The sequence below is a fragment of the Vicugna pacos genome, chromosome 8, assembly GCF_048564905.1.
Source record: "Vicugna pacos chromosome 8, VicPac4, whole genome shotgun sequence".
In the NCBI taxonomy this organism is placed as follows: Eukaryota; Metazoa; Chordata; class Mammalia; order Artiodactyla; family Camelidae; genus Vicugna; species Vicugna pacos.
The window spans coordinates 2487475-2505376 of record NC_132994.1 but is presented as its reverse complement, the minus strand read 5'-3'; the positions used below and the strand labels follow the sequence as shown (position 1 = coordinate 2505376).

Sequence of the window (17902 nt, the reverse complement as noted above, 5' to 3'; positions counted from 1 at the left end):
AGAGTGCAGTCTGTTTCCTACAGCCCTCTGGCTCTCCCATATGCAAACCCTGATGGCTTTCAAAGCCAGATGTTCTGCTGAGCCTGATGTGGGGTTTGTACCCCTCGCTCCATGGGAGAACCTCTGCAATTATGATTAACCTCCCATCTGTGGGTCACCACCTGGGGGTACAGGTCTTGACTATTTCGTGTCTCTGCCTCTCTTACCTGTCTCGTTGTGGTTCCTCCTTTATAGCTTTAGTTGTGGAGAATCTTTTCTGCTAGTCTTTAGGTCATTCTTGTCGATAGTTGCTCCATATGGAGTTGTAATTTTGGTGTGCCTGTGGGAGGATGTGAGCTCAGCATCTTTCTACTCCACTTTATGAATGAAGAAATGTAGGCACAGTTCTTCCTCTCCCTCTGGCACATTCACAGTCACACTTCTGCATGCTGGGAACTGTGTGTTGGTTCTGTAGTGCCCCCGTGTGAAACCATAGGCTGCCTGCCCAGTGCAGCCCCTGTTACTCTACCAGAAAAGATGGCCACAGTCACGGCAGTCGTGACACAGAATCACGGCTGTTTTAGTACTTTGGATGGAATTCAACATTTTCAGCTTCAAGATTGGAAGTGGAAAGCTAGCTGGACTAAAAAAGCAAAGATCATACATACAGAAGAAAAATTTTTAAATCAAGCTATTAACAGAAAATAACAGTTATTTCTATCACCCAAAAAAGGACTTCATTATTGGGCATAGTGTGGAGGAAGAATTTAAAATAAATTATCAGCAGGAAAAATACAAAGAGCAAAAATCCAGCAACAATTGGCCAAAATACATAATGAGGTAAAGAGACTTCAGCATCAGTTAAAAGAAATGACACATAGAAGTCAGACAAAGAAAAACAAATATCATATGATATTACTTACATGTGGAATCTAAAAAAAAAATACCAATTCTATTTACAAACCAAAAACAGACTCATAGACAGAAAACAAACTATGGTTACCAAAGGAGAAAGGATGAGGAGGACTAAATGAGGAGTTTGAGATTAACAGATACATATTACTGTATATAAAATAGATAAACAACAAGGACCTACTGTATAGCACAGGAAACTATATTCAACATCTTGTAATAACATTTAATGAAAAAGAATCAGAAAAAAATATATGTATATATACATATAACTGAATTGCTTTGCTGTAAACCTGAAATTAACATTGTAAATCAACTACACTTGAATAAAAAATAAAATTAAGAAGTGGCACTTAGACCTGATTTTGTTGAAAGCTCAGAGAAATAATGGAAAAAACTGTAAATGCAATGAGCACATTTAGGTAAGAGCAGAGACTGATACATAAAGAACTTACTTATTAAAGAAAACAACTAAAAATGAGTTGACTGCCATATCCAGAGAAACTGATACATGGACTTTGGGTCACTCAGGAACCCAGAGAGCTTTCAGAACAATGTCAAGCAAAGTTCATGTAGACAAAGTACCATCACGTAGATGGTACCATCATGTACTCTTCCAGGAGAAATGGTAGATTTTGAAAAGTTCTTTCAGCAAACATGAGGGCAACAAGGGCACTGGATGATTATGACGACCAGACCTTTGTAAAGGTGAGAAAGAAGCAAACATAAAATGAAGACAACATTCATGGGAGAAATTCTAGACGTTATCCTGGAAGAACACAGGATGGAGTGCAGCAACATGAGAAATTATACAAAAATTTCTTCTTAAAAAAATTTTTTTGTATTTGGGGGGGTGGATAAATTAGATTTATTTATATATCTACTTATTAATGGAGGTACTGGGTACTGAACTTATGACCTTGTGAATGCTAAGCCCGAGCTCTACCACTGAGCTATACACATGCCCCTCTCCCCAAAATTTCTGACTGCAGAAAAAAGAAAAAAAAACTACTCAGAATTGGAAAACTATAAGCAGCAAAAAAAGGGGAAGCTTTCAAGTTAAAGACAGAGAATAAACAAGAATATGATCAAGGAAAAAGGAACAAAGAAGAAATAGTAAATGCCATTGAAGCTCAGGTAAAACAAAAAAGTATGTAAATGTTGGAGGGTGGGAAGGGACAGATGGGATTTCAAACTTGTAGAATAGATAAACAAGATTATATGTATAGCACAGGGAAATATACACAAGATCTTATGGTAGCTCACAGAGAAAAAAATGTGACAATGAACATATGTATGTTCATGTGTAACTGAAAAATTGTGCTCTACACTGGAATTTGACACAACATTGTAAAATGATTATAAATCAATATAAAATGTTAAAAAAGTATATAAATGTCAATGAGACAAGTTTATCATATTTAAAAAAACTTAAAAAGAGGAAGATAAAGAGCAAAAGTAGCAGGAAGAGCACTAATGCCAGTTTAAACTAAGGTTACTATTAGAAATACCAAGAAGAATTAAAAAGAGGAGGAACTTTTGAAGCTTGAAAAGGAAGTAAGTGAAAAGCCAAAAAAGGCAGAAAAAGGAAAACTGCTGCTGCTGAAATTGCTAGGTTTCAAGAAAGAGATTTACATAAACTTGAATGGAAAATTATAGATTAGACAGGCCAAGAAAAATTAAAAGATAGAACAAAAAAAGATTGGAAAAATTATAAGAAAAGAGTGAAAGCATGTCAGTAGGTTCCCCCAGGCTTTACAAATTTAGCAAGGTTTGGAAAGAATGGACCAAAAATGTAGGACCTCCCAGTTGTGGGCCACTTCTATATATCCACACAGGGCTACTCCAATCTGGAGACAAAGAGAGGAGAGAAGAATATGAGATAATGAAGCTAGTATACAGTTGATGAGAATATTAGCATATTCAGTTATTTTGGAAAACATAGTGACTATGTTCTTTAAATATCACTAGTCTAATTAATTGATAATTAATAACATTATATGTTAATTGACAGGTACTAATGTTCCATATTGACATTGGCATTAGTATTTCATGTTTATACTAAGAGGACTATTTAGTTTATACGTTGGCCCATTACTGATGTAAAGCCATTTTTAAAAGTTTATGTTACAAACATTATTTCATTTAATGCGCAAAACATTTAGATTGTTCATGGCATATCAAAATGAACTGGGACAATTTTAGAGTGACATTTTTTAAACCAAAAATACACTCTTTTAGAGCTCACACGTAAGTTAGCACAAGTAATAAAACTGTAAAGTTTTCTTTTTAGAGTTATAAAATAAGTTGATACTTAAAGTTTAACAAATTGATAGATTGCCAATTAGTAGATTTTTGTATAATAAACACTTCCTGTTCGTTTGAAGGAAAAAAAAAGGAGAAAGAAAGAAAATTAAAAAGAAAAAAGAAAAACAACCCTAAAAAAGAAAACTTCCTAAGGACACAAAGTCATCACAGAGCTGAGATTAAAACTCAGGCTGTCTGGTTCTAGAGTCCATCCTCTTAATTGCAGTGCAGACTACCTCCCACAGCAGAAAACTTTAAAGATTTTCTCATAGATACTGTGACAGTATTATAGCCTTAAAAGAAGAACAGGATGCTTTCATGAAAGTATAAACAGAGACCAGGACAGAGATCTTAGCTGTTTAAAATTTGAAGGAGAAAAATAAGACAATATCAGAAAACAGTGTCTCGGAGCTATCAAAATAAGTAGTTGCACGGGAATCAGTTTACGTAACATCCCAAAGGACAACTGGCGCTGTTCCTACAGTTAGGGAGTCAGGTCACTGCTGCTGTTGCTGCTACCCTGGGCTTGTCGTCACCCAGGTCCCTCAGGTCACCCAAGGACACTGCTTGTCTCCTACCCCGGGCATTATTTGTCGTTGCTGAGGAACTTCTTGGCAACAATAAACATGCGATCTGCAGTCATGGGAGGTGTTAGTCCACGGAGCAATCCTCGACCAAAAGATGTGGCTGGGCAAACACACGTCCCCTTCAGAAGGGCTGTGCGGAGATGCGGGGCTCGAAGCCGCCTTGGTGAAGACGTCCTGCAAGACCTCGCGAACAGCTCCTCGAGGAGCTGCGGCCTTCTTAGTAATGCTCCCCGTCCTTCCTCGCCGCGCACCAGTTTCCTTCCCTCCTGCTTCTCTGGCAGGGCACTCCCCAGTGGGAAACCCAGTCCAAGACAAGGAACTACTGAGAACACGGTCATCAGTCACGGTCATCAGTGGCACCGCGGCAGTCACCAGTCACCGCGCTGCAAGTCCGACCTCGCTGGATCTCGCGGGGTCTCGCGGGATCTCGCGGGGTCTCGCGGGGTCTCGCGACTTCTCACAGAGCACGCATGGGTGCCTGGGATGAGAAACAGCTGGGTCCTGTGGCTCACGAGGCCTGTGGTTCCAATCCCTTCCGTGAGGAGCCTGGCTGCCAATATTTATCAGGCAAACGCCAGTATTCCTCGGTGCCATTCCCTCCTGTCCCCACTCAGAGGTGCGGTGGCGCCCTGCCCGGAGCACTGGCCAGGAACAGGGAACTGGCTCCAGCCCAAAGGCCGTGCCAAGAGCGACCACCCAAGGCCGGAGCAGGAATGAACTGCGCACGCGCGGGCTGCACCCTGTAGCCTCCCAGGAGCCGTGCAGGACCAGCTGGAAAAATGAGTGAAAAAGACCATTTCTTAGACATAGCAGCATGAAACTTAAAAGCACCAAGTAAAGAAAAGGTTCTAAGAACTTACTTCAACTGAAAAAAAAAAAAAAATTAACTTAGAAAGGAACAAGAATCAGTCTGGCATCAGCAGCCCCAGAGACTGGAAGGCAGGGGAGCCATGTCAAAGATGACAATCAGCCCCACTCTCAGCCAAGTGTGAAAGCAAAGCAAGCCAGACTACACCAAACATTCGGACATGCAAAGAATCAGATCACTGGCCCCATACGTACCTTTTTTGAAAGAAGTTAGTTGAGAACGTACTTAAGGAAAATAAAGGTATATCCAACGAAAAGGAAGACAGACTCAGGAGACGGTGGTTTCAACTTGGAAGGACAAGAGAGAGAAGCTCTAGGATAACCATACGCAGAAGACTAAAGACAACGCTGGCCAAATTGGAATGGGGGGGGGGGTCTGGGGACAAGGGAGCTGCATGGACTACCGGGATGTGGAGTCTAAAAATTTGACTCTCCTCCACCCCCAAACTTTGGCATCACCTAAACCTGTTGTCACTGTGCCCCCTCTTTCCTTGTGAACACACTGTTCTCTGGCTCTGGGTCCCATCCATCTTCTCCAGGTCACCAGATGCAGTGGGCATGTGGGGTCCTTACCTTGCTTGACCTCAGTAGCGTCTGTTAGAGCTGTGCTCACCCTTTCCCCACTGCTTACTTAAGATGATCAAGGCAAGTGATGCAAGAAATCAAGAAAACAATTCAAAATTTTTGTCAAAAAAAAAATAGGAAAGTCATTATTTAAAAGTGAAGGGAATTGTAATGTTGCAGAATTTTAAGAAATTGAGGTAAAATTGTTATATAACATTATATATATTTCAGGTGTACAGCATAATTTGACATCAGTATACACTACAAAGTGATCACCCCCAAAATCTAGTCACCTAATGTTGCATAATTTTAAGTAATTGGGGGAATATAAGAAAAGGTAATCCATTTGACCTTGATGTGTGGAATTATCCAGCAGTGGTATAAGGGTCATGAAATTGGAGAAGGAAGTGTCATTCCAAACCACTATTTAGCTCAACTGTGAACAGTATTTATAGAGTAATAGAGTAGTAATAATATGATTTTTTTTAAATCCATCTTTTAGCATGAAGCTATATATGAAGCAAGAAGAGATTTGGTTATCGTGGAAAAGTTAAAAATGTAATGATAAAGTCCAGTGTAGTTGGTGCAAGATAGGTGGGAGGGAAGGGGTAGGTAGGATAGTTTATCTTACCTTACAGAATGAGGAGTTAAGAAATACCATTGAAGCTTGATGGGAAAAAAAAAATTAGAGATTTAATTCTTATTAGTTAAAGTTACAAGGATTACTGATAGAAAAAAATGATAAAAATGGTAGATACTAAAATGAAGAGGAGAAGGAAATTAGTGTTCAGTGAGCCTTATTCTCACCTTCCATGTTGGGAAATTGCCTAAATGTGATACATCATGGATTAGAAATAAACTACTTAGAATCGTGGAGATAACCAACATAAAAAGAAGGTGCTTCTGATCTGCATGGCTCTGAGTGAGAGTCACGAAAGAAAGTAGAGAATTTTCTGCATAAACATTCAGAACTCTTTGATTTCAGGTGCATGGCTCGCTTCTAGGAAAACAAATACAAAATTATTTTTTAAAGCTGTTAGCATACAGATGGCAAATTAAATCACAAGGATTAATTAAAGTACTTTGAGATAGAGTGCAATGGAAAGTGAAGAGAGATGCAATGAGAGGATCCCAAGGCATATCAAAAGTTTAAAGAAGGCACGAAAAGTGTTTGTAACGAGGAAGCACAAAGTTTGGGGGTGAAGTAGAGGAGAGTAGGAAGTGGCAACCAAGCCAACACCAGATCAAAGGACCCTTCTGTAGCTGTCAGGTGTAGAGTGAGATGGACCCGTTCAAAGGCTGATGGGCAGGGGGCCGTGGAGAGGGAGCGGTTGAAGAGGAAGGATATGGGCTGTGGACGAGTGGGCTTCAGACAGCTGCGCAGGGATTCGGCCCGCTGCGCAGGGATTCGGCAGAAGAGGACACCCGCCCTGTGCAGTAGGCGGAAGGCGGGGCCCATGTACGTAGAGCTTGGTGTCTGGGGTCATGAATTTGGGGAAGTTTCTGTCTGACAGCTTCTAATTCCGTTGAGGAAGAGGCCTGCCCCTGCTGTGGAAAGAGAAGGAGCAAGCGGATAGGCACTGGATTTATTTTTGTTGTCTGATTTTTTTTTTTTTTTTTTAAGCGCTCAGCAATCCAGGGCAGATGCCAGGTGTATGAGGAACTTGCTTCCGCCAAAATGGGGTTTTGCCAGGGGGTGCAAAAGCCGAATACGTATTTTCTGGGAGCACCAGGAGAGGAAGGCAGAGGCAGGCCAATTAGTAAAAGGCTAATTCGTTTAAAGCTACTTCTGCAAGCAGTGAAAAGAATTTCAGTTATAAAATAATTTTTTTTAAAGATGCAAAGCAGGAGGCAAGAGGGTTGCAAGGTGAAGTTTGAATTACCATTCAGGATTTATTAACCTAACTCAAGGCTGGAGGAAAGCCCCGAATGACCCGTTCTAAAGCTGGGGCGATTAAGAATTCCAGAATGTAGAGATTCACTCTTACTTCAGCTCAGCCTTAGTGGGCAATAGAGAAGTAGGTCCAGACCACAAAGAGATGGGCCCACTTGGTGAAGGAGCCTTGTATGTAGATGCCAGTCAGAGCTGGGACACATTTGACTGCAAACTGCTTTGGCACTGCTCCACCACGTTGGGAAGGATGAATGAGAAAGTGGACTATTCTGGAAAAGGGCTTGAGATTCCTGGAGGCATCCAACTGGGCATAGTGCTTCCCTGGCCTTGGCTCTGCTCAGCTTTTCTCGAATGGTGTTTAGCAGCTCAGATCCCTTCCACAGACATCTGTGGAAATGAGATGCTGTCCCAGGAAGAGAGCCTTGCACTGTGATGGTGAACCTTGGTCCAAAGTCGCTGTCATTTTGCAGTAATTCCAAGGGCTGCTCTTGACTCAGGTCCTCTAAGCAGGTCTAGAGTCAAGATTCTGCGGCATCCTCATGCTGAGCACCCGTGCTGGGCTGTGCTGGGAGATCCAGGGCGCTTCTGCAGAAGACTGGTATGTGCATTGGTGGGCACTGCGCCTGTGCACATAGGAATGGACCTGATCCATGTCTATCCTGAGAGAAGAATTCCAGCCTCTTCTCTTTGCAGCTGTTGCTGGCACGCTCGGGGGCAGCATTCAGCACACCTCCACTGACATGTGCTTTATGTACCTGAGGCAAGGCAGAGAGGAAAATGTAAGTGGGAACTGGTTCTGAGTGACCCTAGCTGGCGGAACTCCCAGAAGAGAGTGTGGAACAGCGCTGACTTTGTGCTTGGTGGATGCTCAGATGATCACTCGGTGATTGCGATATCTTTTCTCCTTTGCTCTCGCAAGGACAGGCAGAGATACATGTTCCTTTGCCCCTTTGTTCATTTATTCATTTTTATGTGCCAAGCACTGTGCTGGAAACCAGAGACGGAAAACCTGACAAAGACACATCCTTATTTATGAAGGCTCAGAGTCTATTTCCTTTCTTCTGAACCCCTACAGCACTCTACCTGGGCCTCTTTTTATCTCCCTTCACCTTGAACTATATGTTATTGGTTTAAATGTCACCTCTTCTTATGGATTGTTCCCCAGAATTTGCAAAATGGCTCTGGTGGATCCATTCAACCTACAGATAGGTTTTATTTCCCCTTTGACCTCACGGAGAACTTAAAAACAAAACAACCTAGAATTACATATCCCATATAAAATGTAGAAGATGTCACATAAAAATTAGCATTTCTGACTTATCCTAAAATATGAGATCTTCAGCATTAGGTGCAGTTTCCCACATCTGGAGCTGACGGATGTGCCTTTCACCAGAGCACATACCTTCCAGGACATTCCATCCCCACCTCATGGCCCTCCCCACCCATGATGCCTGTCTGCCTGTGGGAAATCTTAAGACTAGCTAGGAAAATTTAATTGTAGCTTGAGTGTGAGTCAACAAGTACTTGGACTGCCTCAAGTGGTGGCTGGGAAAACATAAGAAGGGAGGAACCCAGGAAAAAAAGTGGAAAGGAGGGATTTTCCAGATGTAGTGACGAATCCAGAAGGCTTGGTGGGAATAGGAGTTCTAACCCTGAGGGGCCAGGGGAATGGCGATGTTTACAGCAGGCATGGATAGGAGCCAGTCAGGTGCCCTTCACCAGATAGCACGTCTATCCCCAGTTGCTTAGAGAGTTGGCTGGTAATTCCTTGCTCTTGCCCCCTTGTCCAAAATGGCCACCCGCTGAAAGAATGGGGAACATAAACATTTAGAGGATACATACAGTGCTCTCTGGGGAAACAGCAGCCCACAGCCAGTGATTAACTGACATGCACATACAAAAGGCAATCTTCCTGTCTCAAGGTGGGATCCACTCATTGGTCCAGTTTATTCTCCAGAGCCCCTCCTAGATCAGGCTGAAGGTAGACTCCATCTGGGACCGCAGCCTGATTTAACAGCTCCTTCCTCCACTGTATCTTGGCTGCCTGGCTCCTTTTATCCGAAGATGCTCTCTCAATACATCGTGAGCACCAGAATCTCAGTGAATCATCTAAGGCTGGGAACTCAGCCTTAAACAGTGTTTGCAGCACAATGATGTAGGTTAAAACTGGGAAATGGGTAACGGTGGGGGGTACGATCTAGGGCTCCTCCTCACAGTCTTGGCTTTTTAGCACAGGGCCAGGCACACATAAAATGTGCAGCACATTTTATTTTGTTTGTCAAATGAATTTGATGTGGAGTCTGCTGAGGTTGAGGAAACAGCAGGACATCCAGCATAAGATGCAGAACGCGACACAGGAACGTGGTTGGGCTGGATATTTAGCTCTGTCACAGGGAAGGAGACAATTCAGGAAAGAGATGGTGATTAGTGTCAAGTGCAAATGAAATTTTCATTCTTTTCAGTGTAAAGCAGCCAGCATTTCTTTACCTCAATTAGGTTCATAACTCCAATTAGATCCAGTCTAGATCAATGATTTTACAATGCCTTAATAATGTTTAGGCAAAATTCCAAGTAGTTTTGCTCATTGCTAAAGTGGAAAAGATTAACATTTGATTGGGGAAGAAATTATGGACTTTGCTTATGTCATCTGTGTTCTGTTGCCAAACAATTGAGTGAGCCACCCGATACCCTTCTTGAACAAGGGAGTGTGCAAAATAACTACAATAATCAAGTGTTTGTTGTACTTACGCTTAAGAAGAGATTTATGCCTATCTCTCTTCATTAAATGGATTGTATTTCATTATTATTTTACTTTTTTTAATTTTTGATTTTTTAATTGAAGTATAGTTGATTTACAATGTTGTATTAGTTTCAGGTATATAGCAAAGTAATTCAGTTATACACACATATTCTTTTTCAAATTTTTTTCCATTATATGTTATTACAAGATATTGAATATAGTTTCCTGTGCTGTACAGTAGGTCCATGTTGTTTATCTGTTTTACATATAGTAGTGTGTTAATCTCAAAACCCTAATTTATCCCTACCCCCACCTTTCCCTTTTGGTAATCATAAATTTGTTTTCTATGTCTGTGAGTCTATTTTTGATTTATAGATAAATTCATTTGTATCTTTTTTCACATTCCACATATTAGTGTTATATGGTATTTGTCTTTGTCTGACTTACTTCACTTAGTATGATAATCTCTAGGTCCATCCATGTTGCTGTAAATGGCATTATTTCATTCGTTTTTATGACTGAGTAATATTAAATGGATTATATTTTTTTAACAGAAATTTTTTTAAAAGCAGACAAAAGCATTCAGATGTCCCAAAACGCCACACTATCTTTTCAAACCCAGTTCTCTGATAACCCAAGGAAAGTGGCTTGAATGCTTTAAATCTTGGTTGTCTAATTTCATTCCATAAACTGTAATTATAGCTCTTTATAACATGCTAAATAATTCCTCTGTTACTGGATGTTTATACCTTTCAAATATTTATAGGTTGTCATCATTCCTTAGTCATCTCTTTGCAAAGTTGCACATATTTTGTGCCTATAATACTTTTCATAAATCAATTTCCTCAATACTAAGCTGCTTTTCTTAATTCTCCATTCAGCTTGTCTCCATCTTTTTGATATAGTGCTAATCAAAGGTAAATGAGATATTTTGGGTGCAATTTATCCTAAGGTTGTTTGAGAGGGTTTAAAACTTCCCCACCTGGATCAGAGTTCCTCATTTATATAAAGCTCAGAATAGTGCTGACTTTATCAGTGTTTCTCCCATTTCTCTTTGAAAACTCATAACTAATTTCCCATGTAATGGCATTCAAAAGTCTCTGTGCCATTTCTGTTTCTTACCTGATCATGGAATATGCAGGAATTAAATCAGTTCAGAATATATTTCTGTAATTTGCTGCTTATTATGCAATATTGAATCACATTTCCAACTTCTTTATATCCATAAATTATCATTATTTCTCAGTGTCCTTCAAAATCGATAACATCTGGAAACTTAGAAAATATTATTTTGATTCTAGAGTATTCAAAGCGATAGTAAAATCTTTCTTGCAACTGCAGGAAATTATTCATCATAATTATTTCTTTCCAGTAACGTTTCAGTTAACCTGGTTGTCTCATTATTATGGGACAATTCCTTTTGTCCATCATGTCTTGGACATCCTACTGATGGGATAGCGTACATATTCTTCAAGTGACATTATTACTCTATTGGTATATTTTAAATTTTAAAACTCTTTTTTATAATCCTTTTTAGCTTAAAAGCCTCCTGTAGCTTTCTTGTGCCATAAGGGACAATACTGTGAGTCTGGCCTCTGATGGTGCCACTCAGTCAAACCCCAATCCTCCTTTCTGGTCTCATCTCTTTTCATGCAGCCCCATGAACCCTGTGCCCCACCGTGTGCAATGAATTGTCTATGAAGACTTTGAAAGGATCCCCCCAAATTAACTGCTCCCTCATCCCAGGGCTTGTTGCCTTAATTTGTACCTCAGCGACAGCTCTTGTTTCACTCAGAGCGGTACTGTCCTTTGTACACATTGTTGTCGCCTGCACATCATTATGTGAGCTTGCCTTATCCCTGCCCAGTGCCTCACGAAAGAAGTCCTCAATAAATGCTGGATAGTGCTAACTCGAGATTTTCTACTTAGGCTTTGGGCAACAGTCTGGTTGGAGGGAGAGTTGGAAACTAGGAGCCCTGACCTGAGCTGCAGTGTCAGAGTGGCCACATGGCGTTTACTCAGACTGCTTATCTGGGGCTTCTGGGTGGCTTGGCAGAGATGGTGTAGGGCCCTGGGCCTCCATGCATCCCTTGGTACTGGAAGAAATCAGGGAGGAAGGAAGGGAGGGTACCCAGGCTCAGAACGGTGAAAGGATCGCAGAAGTCACTCAGTGGTTGATGGGATTAGAATCATGGGCTCGTGTTTCCATTCAGGGTTTTGTTCCCACGATTCATTATTCTGTTTTGCCCTGGGAATTTCCCCTAATGCTTACTTCTTGACTCGTACTGAAATCAGGCAGAGTGGGTGACATTTCTCTACCCTTGTGCAATCTGTTTGTGTGTGGCTGAATCACAGTGACTGTATTTTGTCAGCTCCATCTTAGGCCCCCGGTCCTAGTTCCTCCCCTCACTGCATGACTGAGCTTTAGACTATTCACAAAGGATGAGAGCCAGAGGATCCGAGCCAGATCAGTTCCCTGTCAACCTTTACCCTTGGCTCCATCTGATATAAAACCTGGAAGAATGCCTTTTGCTGACACGGTTGATAGTCATGAGATTCCCAAGGAAGAGGGAAATTCCTCAGTTCCTACTGATGCAGACACACTTTTCCCTAATGGGCAGATTCTGCTTTTAGCTTTGGCCCCTTTAAGTCCCCCGGTACCCCTTTTGGAAGCTGCAAATGCCTCTGGGTCGTCGTCAGCCTGATCCTGCCTATATGCGAGTTCCCCACAATGAACTTCATGATTGCACTTTACGGGGTTGTTTGGTTCATTTTTTGCTCTTAAAGTTCCTCCTCAGCTTGGGAAATATTATCTGCCTCTCAACAGTTTGGAAGCTAGAATCACCTTCTCCCACTCTGATGCCATATCAATTAGTGTCCAATCAGGGAAACAAAACTCACCCTAGGTATTTCAGATGGAAGGAATTTCATACAAGGAACTGGTTTCAACAGTGTCAGAAGATTGATGAAGCAGAAGGCAGAAAGGTGGGCAATGAAGAGTCAGTGACTACAATCCTGGCTGGAGGAAACAAGGGTGGAGGTAGTGTTGCCAGACCCAGGAGGATGCTCACAGTGGACACTGCTGAAGGCTGGAACCCAGGCCACTGCAAAACCCACTGTCATTGCTGCTGCAGCTGTGGAAGGCTGTGGAGGGCACGGCTGGCTGGTTGTGTGTCCCATTTTGTGCTGTTGGAACTGTGGACAGTGCTAGAGTTGCAGCCACCAACCATGGTCCACAAGGCCAGAAGGCCACTGAAGCCAGAGGCCACCGACCGCAGTCAACAGAATTCAAAAAAAAAAAAAAAAGCTTCCTTTTCCTTCAACTTTCCAACCTCCTTCCAGCATCTCTTTTTGGAAGAACCGTCATCTGGCTGAGAAGTCTTGGAAATTTAATTTTGTTTCAGCCTCAGAGTATGAAAAGGTAGAAAGGAAATTGAGAGAAAAATGGGCAAAGGAGGGTCCCACACCCCATCCCACCAGATGTTTGGCTTTCTCCACCCACAGAATAGTGACAGCAGGTTAAGTTCAAATATCAATGCAAGTTAGATTTTATAACCTGGTGAAAATGGTTTTTAGCACATACAACATGTCTGGGTATTTCTTTAGATTATTATTTTCTACAATGTGTTCAACAGAATACACCCTAAAGAAAGGGTTTATTGGTCAAAAGAGGATGGGAAACTGCCCTTGAATACCCTGTCTTGGAATTTCACACTTCATCTTAGCACATTAAAGGCTCTGAGAAATCCATTAGTCTGCAATAGAATTTGACACTTTTGACTTTGCAATTGGTATGCATTAGTGGGAAAAAAAAAAAAGGTCACAGTCCTTGGCATCTGGAGTTTATGAGGAAGAAGCAGGGAACAAAATAAGCCGGGAAATGTGTGTGTGTGTGTGTGTGTGTGTGTGTTTGTATAAGTGTTATGAATGAAACAAACAGGATGCAGCGATAGAAAATATTATAGAGGGGGAGAGCCTAATTAGATAGCATGATCCAGGCAGACTCTTTGAGGATGTGACTTTGAGTCATGACCTTAAAGAGCAGATGGGACCAGTCATACACAGAGTTCTCTGACTCAGTAGCCCAAGTCAGCAAACTGTTCTTGAACCCTAATGGAAATTGAGAATAACCATTTGAAAAGATATATAGCCGTTTGATAGACTATCTTTATGTTTGCTAAATCTAAAAATAAAACATTTCTTTAAAATTGCTTTGATTTTTTTATATATGATATAAAGTATAATTCCATGATAGATCTAGGGGGAACAAGAGATCTGATCCTGTCCTGCAGAAGATTTAAAATAAAAGCTCTGCTCCGGCAGAGGTACGCTGTGGTTGCAGATGCTCTAAAGGAGGAAGAGGCAGCTGAGTTTGAGGAACTGACACATGGTTCATGACTGGGAGTGGAGTTGTGTACAGAGCCTTGAGAACAAAGAAAAAAGGCAATTGGATTTTTTTTTTTTCTAAGTAGGCTGGGAAGCTACTGAAGAATTTACCACAGATGCATGCCATGATTTAGATCTTCAAATAATCATTCTAATTGCTTTATATAGATTGCGTTGAAATGAAATAAAGAGTGTAAAACAGGATGATCAGCTCACAAAAACTTTCAGAAATTTCTGGGAGAGATGATGACAGCTTGGACTGTGGCCGGGACAGACAGGAGTGGGGAACTGGGGGGAACTGGAGGAGAGTTGGCACAGGCCTTCCTGATGAAGCGGAGACGACGGGGGAGAGATGGGTGGGGAGGGGCACAGGAGGATGCCGAGAGTTTCTCTGAGGAGAGGTTAAAGCTGAATGTATACACGCAGAGATCAGCAGTATTGTGTTTTCATTCCACAGTGAAGAGGCAGATAATATTGAAGAGAGTGGAAAGGGAAGAGTTAAGGGTCTAGGAGTGAATCCTAAAGAGTGTCTTTGGGCTTTCTAAGACCCCGGGCAATCTAGCTTGAAGAGAACCCATTACCCTAAGGGCATATTGATCCCCAGACATTTAGATTCCTGTCTAGACGCCTCTAATGTTGAATTCTATTCAGTGGATTTACTGAGGACTTATACCATTTGAGGGATCATGGGGGATGTCGTAAAAGATAAAAGCCAGACAAACCTTTCAGAGCTTGCTATCTGGAAGGACATCTAAGATGTGTAGGAAAGTACCAGACACGGCTAGTAAGTGCTGTGAGAGAGTTATAAAGTGACACGGGGATCTGCAGAGTTATAACTGAACCTCCACGGAGGAGTTAGCATGGTCTTAAGGGAGATGCATGAATTTGAATCAACAAAAAATAGATAATACGTGTGTATAGATATACATATGTATAAAAAATGTAGTATTAACCTCATGCATGCACACATTTATTCTGTCTTTATTGGTCTGTATATAATATATTCCTCTATCAATCTGATTTCCAATTCAATTTCAGTTTAATACCAATATTTCAGGGTTTATTCTTTCTCTGACATTTAGAAACCTGACTCTCAGGTTTTACAGTATATTTACTTTTTTTGTTCAATCTAGCTCACACAAGTGGGTTCAGAATTGCTAACTCATATCTCTGTGAGGAGCACATTTACTGGCTAGAATATGGCCTCTCTGGACAATAGTTTTTGTCTTTAGCCTTAATAGTATGCAACCGAAATACCGCTTTCTAAATTTATTCAGTTGGTTCTTTCCTTCCCCACCGGTATTAGGTGGTAATGTTACATATTCATAGGTTAGGTGAGTGGCATTTGTTAGAGTTTGCATTCCATTTGGGGATGCCTCCCATATCCTGGTATTTCTTTGTCTTGAGTAAAATTTGCTCGTCATGTTGTATAATTCGTTGGGTTTTGACAAATGTTTCAATCCACATATCCACTGTGACAGCCGTGCACCTCCAGCCCCTGACAGCCATGCTCCTATTTTCCGTCTCTATTTGGGCCATTTCCAAAAAGTTACGTAATTAGAGTCACATATGATATGGCCTTTGGGGTCTGGCTACTTTCACTTGGCAAAACATACTTGAGAGTCATTGGTGTCGTTGCAAATGTCAATAATTCAGTCCTTTTTGTTCCAGTGTGTGAGTGTGTCATGCTTTCTTCTTCTGCTCACTTGACTGAAAATCATTCGGGGTGACGGTGACTACAGCTGTGGTCAACATTCATGCATTGGTGTCTATGTGAACACAAGCTTCCGATTCTGTTGGGTAAATACCTAGGAGATTTAACATTTTTTTTCCTCTTTGCGTGTAATTTCTATTGACCACTCACCAGGTCCACTGTTTGTTTGTGAGGTTTACTAAGGAGCCCACCAAAGGCCTTCCTCACTTCCATTACTATTGTTTTCATGTCTTGCATTTCAGTGGGATTGATTCCTGCACGTTGCCCTGTTTCCACTCGAGCTTTATTGAGTTATTTCAAATCCTCTGCCAGGTAGCTCTCACATCTCTGTCCTACCTGAATCTGGTTCTGTCAATTGCTTTATTCTTTGACAGTGTGTTGTTTTTCTCATACCTTTTGTGTGCCTCCTAATTTTTTGTTGAAAGCCAGACTCCTTGTTTAGGATAGCTGAGATGAGGAAAATAGCTCATATGCCCGGGAATGCACAGACCTGTCTTTCTGCTTGTACTTCTGCGTGAATCTGAGTTAGGACTGGGCGAGTCTGAGAGTCCCATCCGCAGGGGGGAGCTCCCCTCAGCTCCCCGCAGACTTCAGATTCCTTTAGTGACTCCTTGGGTTTCAGGTGGGGCTCGTTGGCTGGTAGTTTTTCTCAATGTCTCCTCCACTGTCTGCTGTAGGTCTTCCTTCTGCACTGACCCTCAGAGAGGCTCTATCTGCACACTCCAGGCCCTCTTCCAGCAGCATCCCCACCTGGTCCCCTGTGACTCAGGTTGCGAGACTGGTGATGCGGAGAAGGAGTTCTCTGTTTTCAAGTCTCAATCTGAGTAAGCACTGCATCTGGGGGTTTGGTCTGTGCAGTACGCCAGCACTCCCTCACCCGCAGTTTTCCTCCTTTACCCCAGAGATATTCTAGAGCCTCACCCAGGCTGAGTGTGACCACTTCCTCCCAGTCTGCAGGGACTTTCCCAGTTTTATTGCTTAAAGTCCCATGTCTGTCCAGGGTAAACTGAAACTGGGGTGGAAGGTTGATTTTCTGTTCCCTTTCTCAGCTGCAACTGGTTTTGTTGTCCGCGAACAGCTTCTTGTCTCTTCACGTAAAGAATTCAGAAACAAGACATAGAGGTCAAGGAAGAAAAGCAAGGATTTATTAAGGGATGGATAGTACGCTGTTAAGGAAAGAGCAGGCAGACCCAGGTGGGCAGCTGCCCCGAGTTTCTTTGGCAAGCTGGTTACATGGTTGTCAAAGTGAATGGGCGGAATATTCATTGGCAGGGTGGGGTTTGGGGTCGTCTATCCTGATCTCCATCCCAGCTCCACCTTCCTGGGTGTGGGAAGGAAGGATTTTTCTGTCCTTATTTAGTCTTGAGCAGGAAGTTGGATGAAGTCATAATGAGTGAAAGGTTACATTCAGATGCTGGCTATTGGTGTCTTGTCCCACCTTTCTTTGGCCGTCTCTAGGACACTTGTTGACCCAGAATTTATAGTTTCTTGTCAGTCTGGAGGTTCCTGTTTTCCTTGGTCTGTCCAAGGACCCCCGTTGTTCACAAGGTGTATGGTTTTCTGCCATTTGGCCCTGTGTCCCGCTTTCTCTGCTCGTATCTAGCTATCTGCCTGCTCTAACAGTTCTCACCAGCCTCCTAGGGGTGACAGCGTTGGGTACCCTCCCCCACGTAGGTGAGATAAGGAAGAAGGGTCCCGGCAGGGCTGTCTCGCCCTTTCAGCACAGGCTGCCGTTCTGGTCTTCAGGCCTCCACAGCCAGGGGTGATTTCGCCAGCCACTCCCTGTGGGGTTGATGGAGAAGAGCCTGTGGGAGGTGCCCACTCCCCTGCACCTGCAGTTTTCAGGGGCCCCACATCTCTTACCAGCCCACACTCAGCCTCCACCTACTTGTTCACCAACCTGGCTGAGTGCGTCCACATCAGGGTCTTGTGGTGTCTGCCCTGGGGAAGCA

At 42.3% G+C, this 17902-nt stretch overlaps 1 pseudogene; it reads left to right on the top strand.

The window, feature by feature from the left end:
• The first annotated feature begins 516 nt into the window (after positions 1 to 516).
• Positions 517 to 2392, top strand: LOC102524741 (coiled-coil domain-containing protein 112-like; annotated as a pseudogene).
• The last annotated feature ends 15510 nt before the right edge of the window (positions 2393 to 17902 follow it).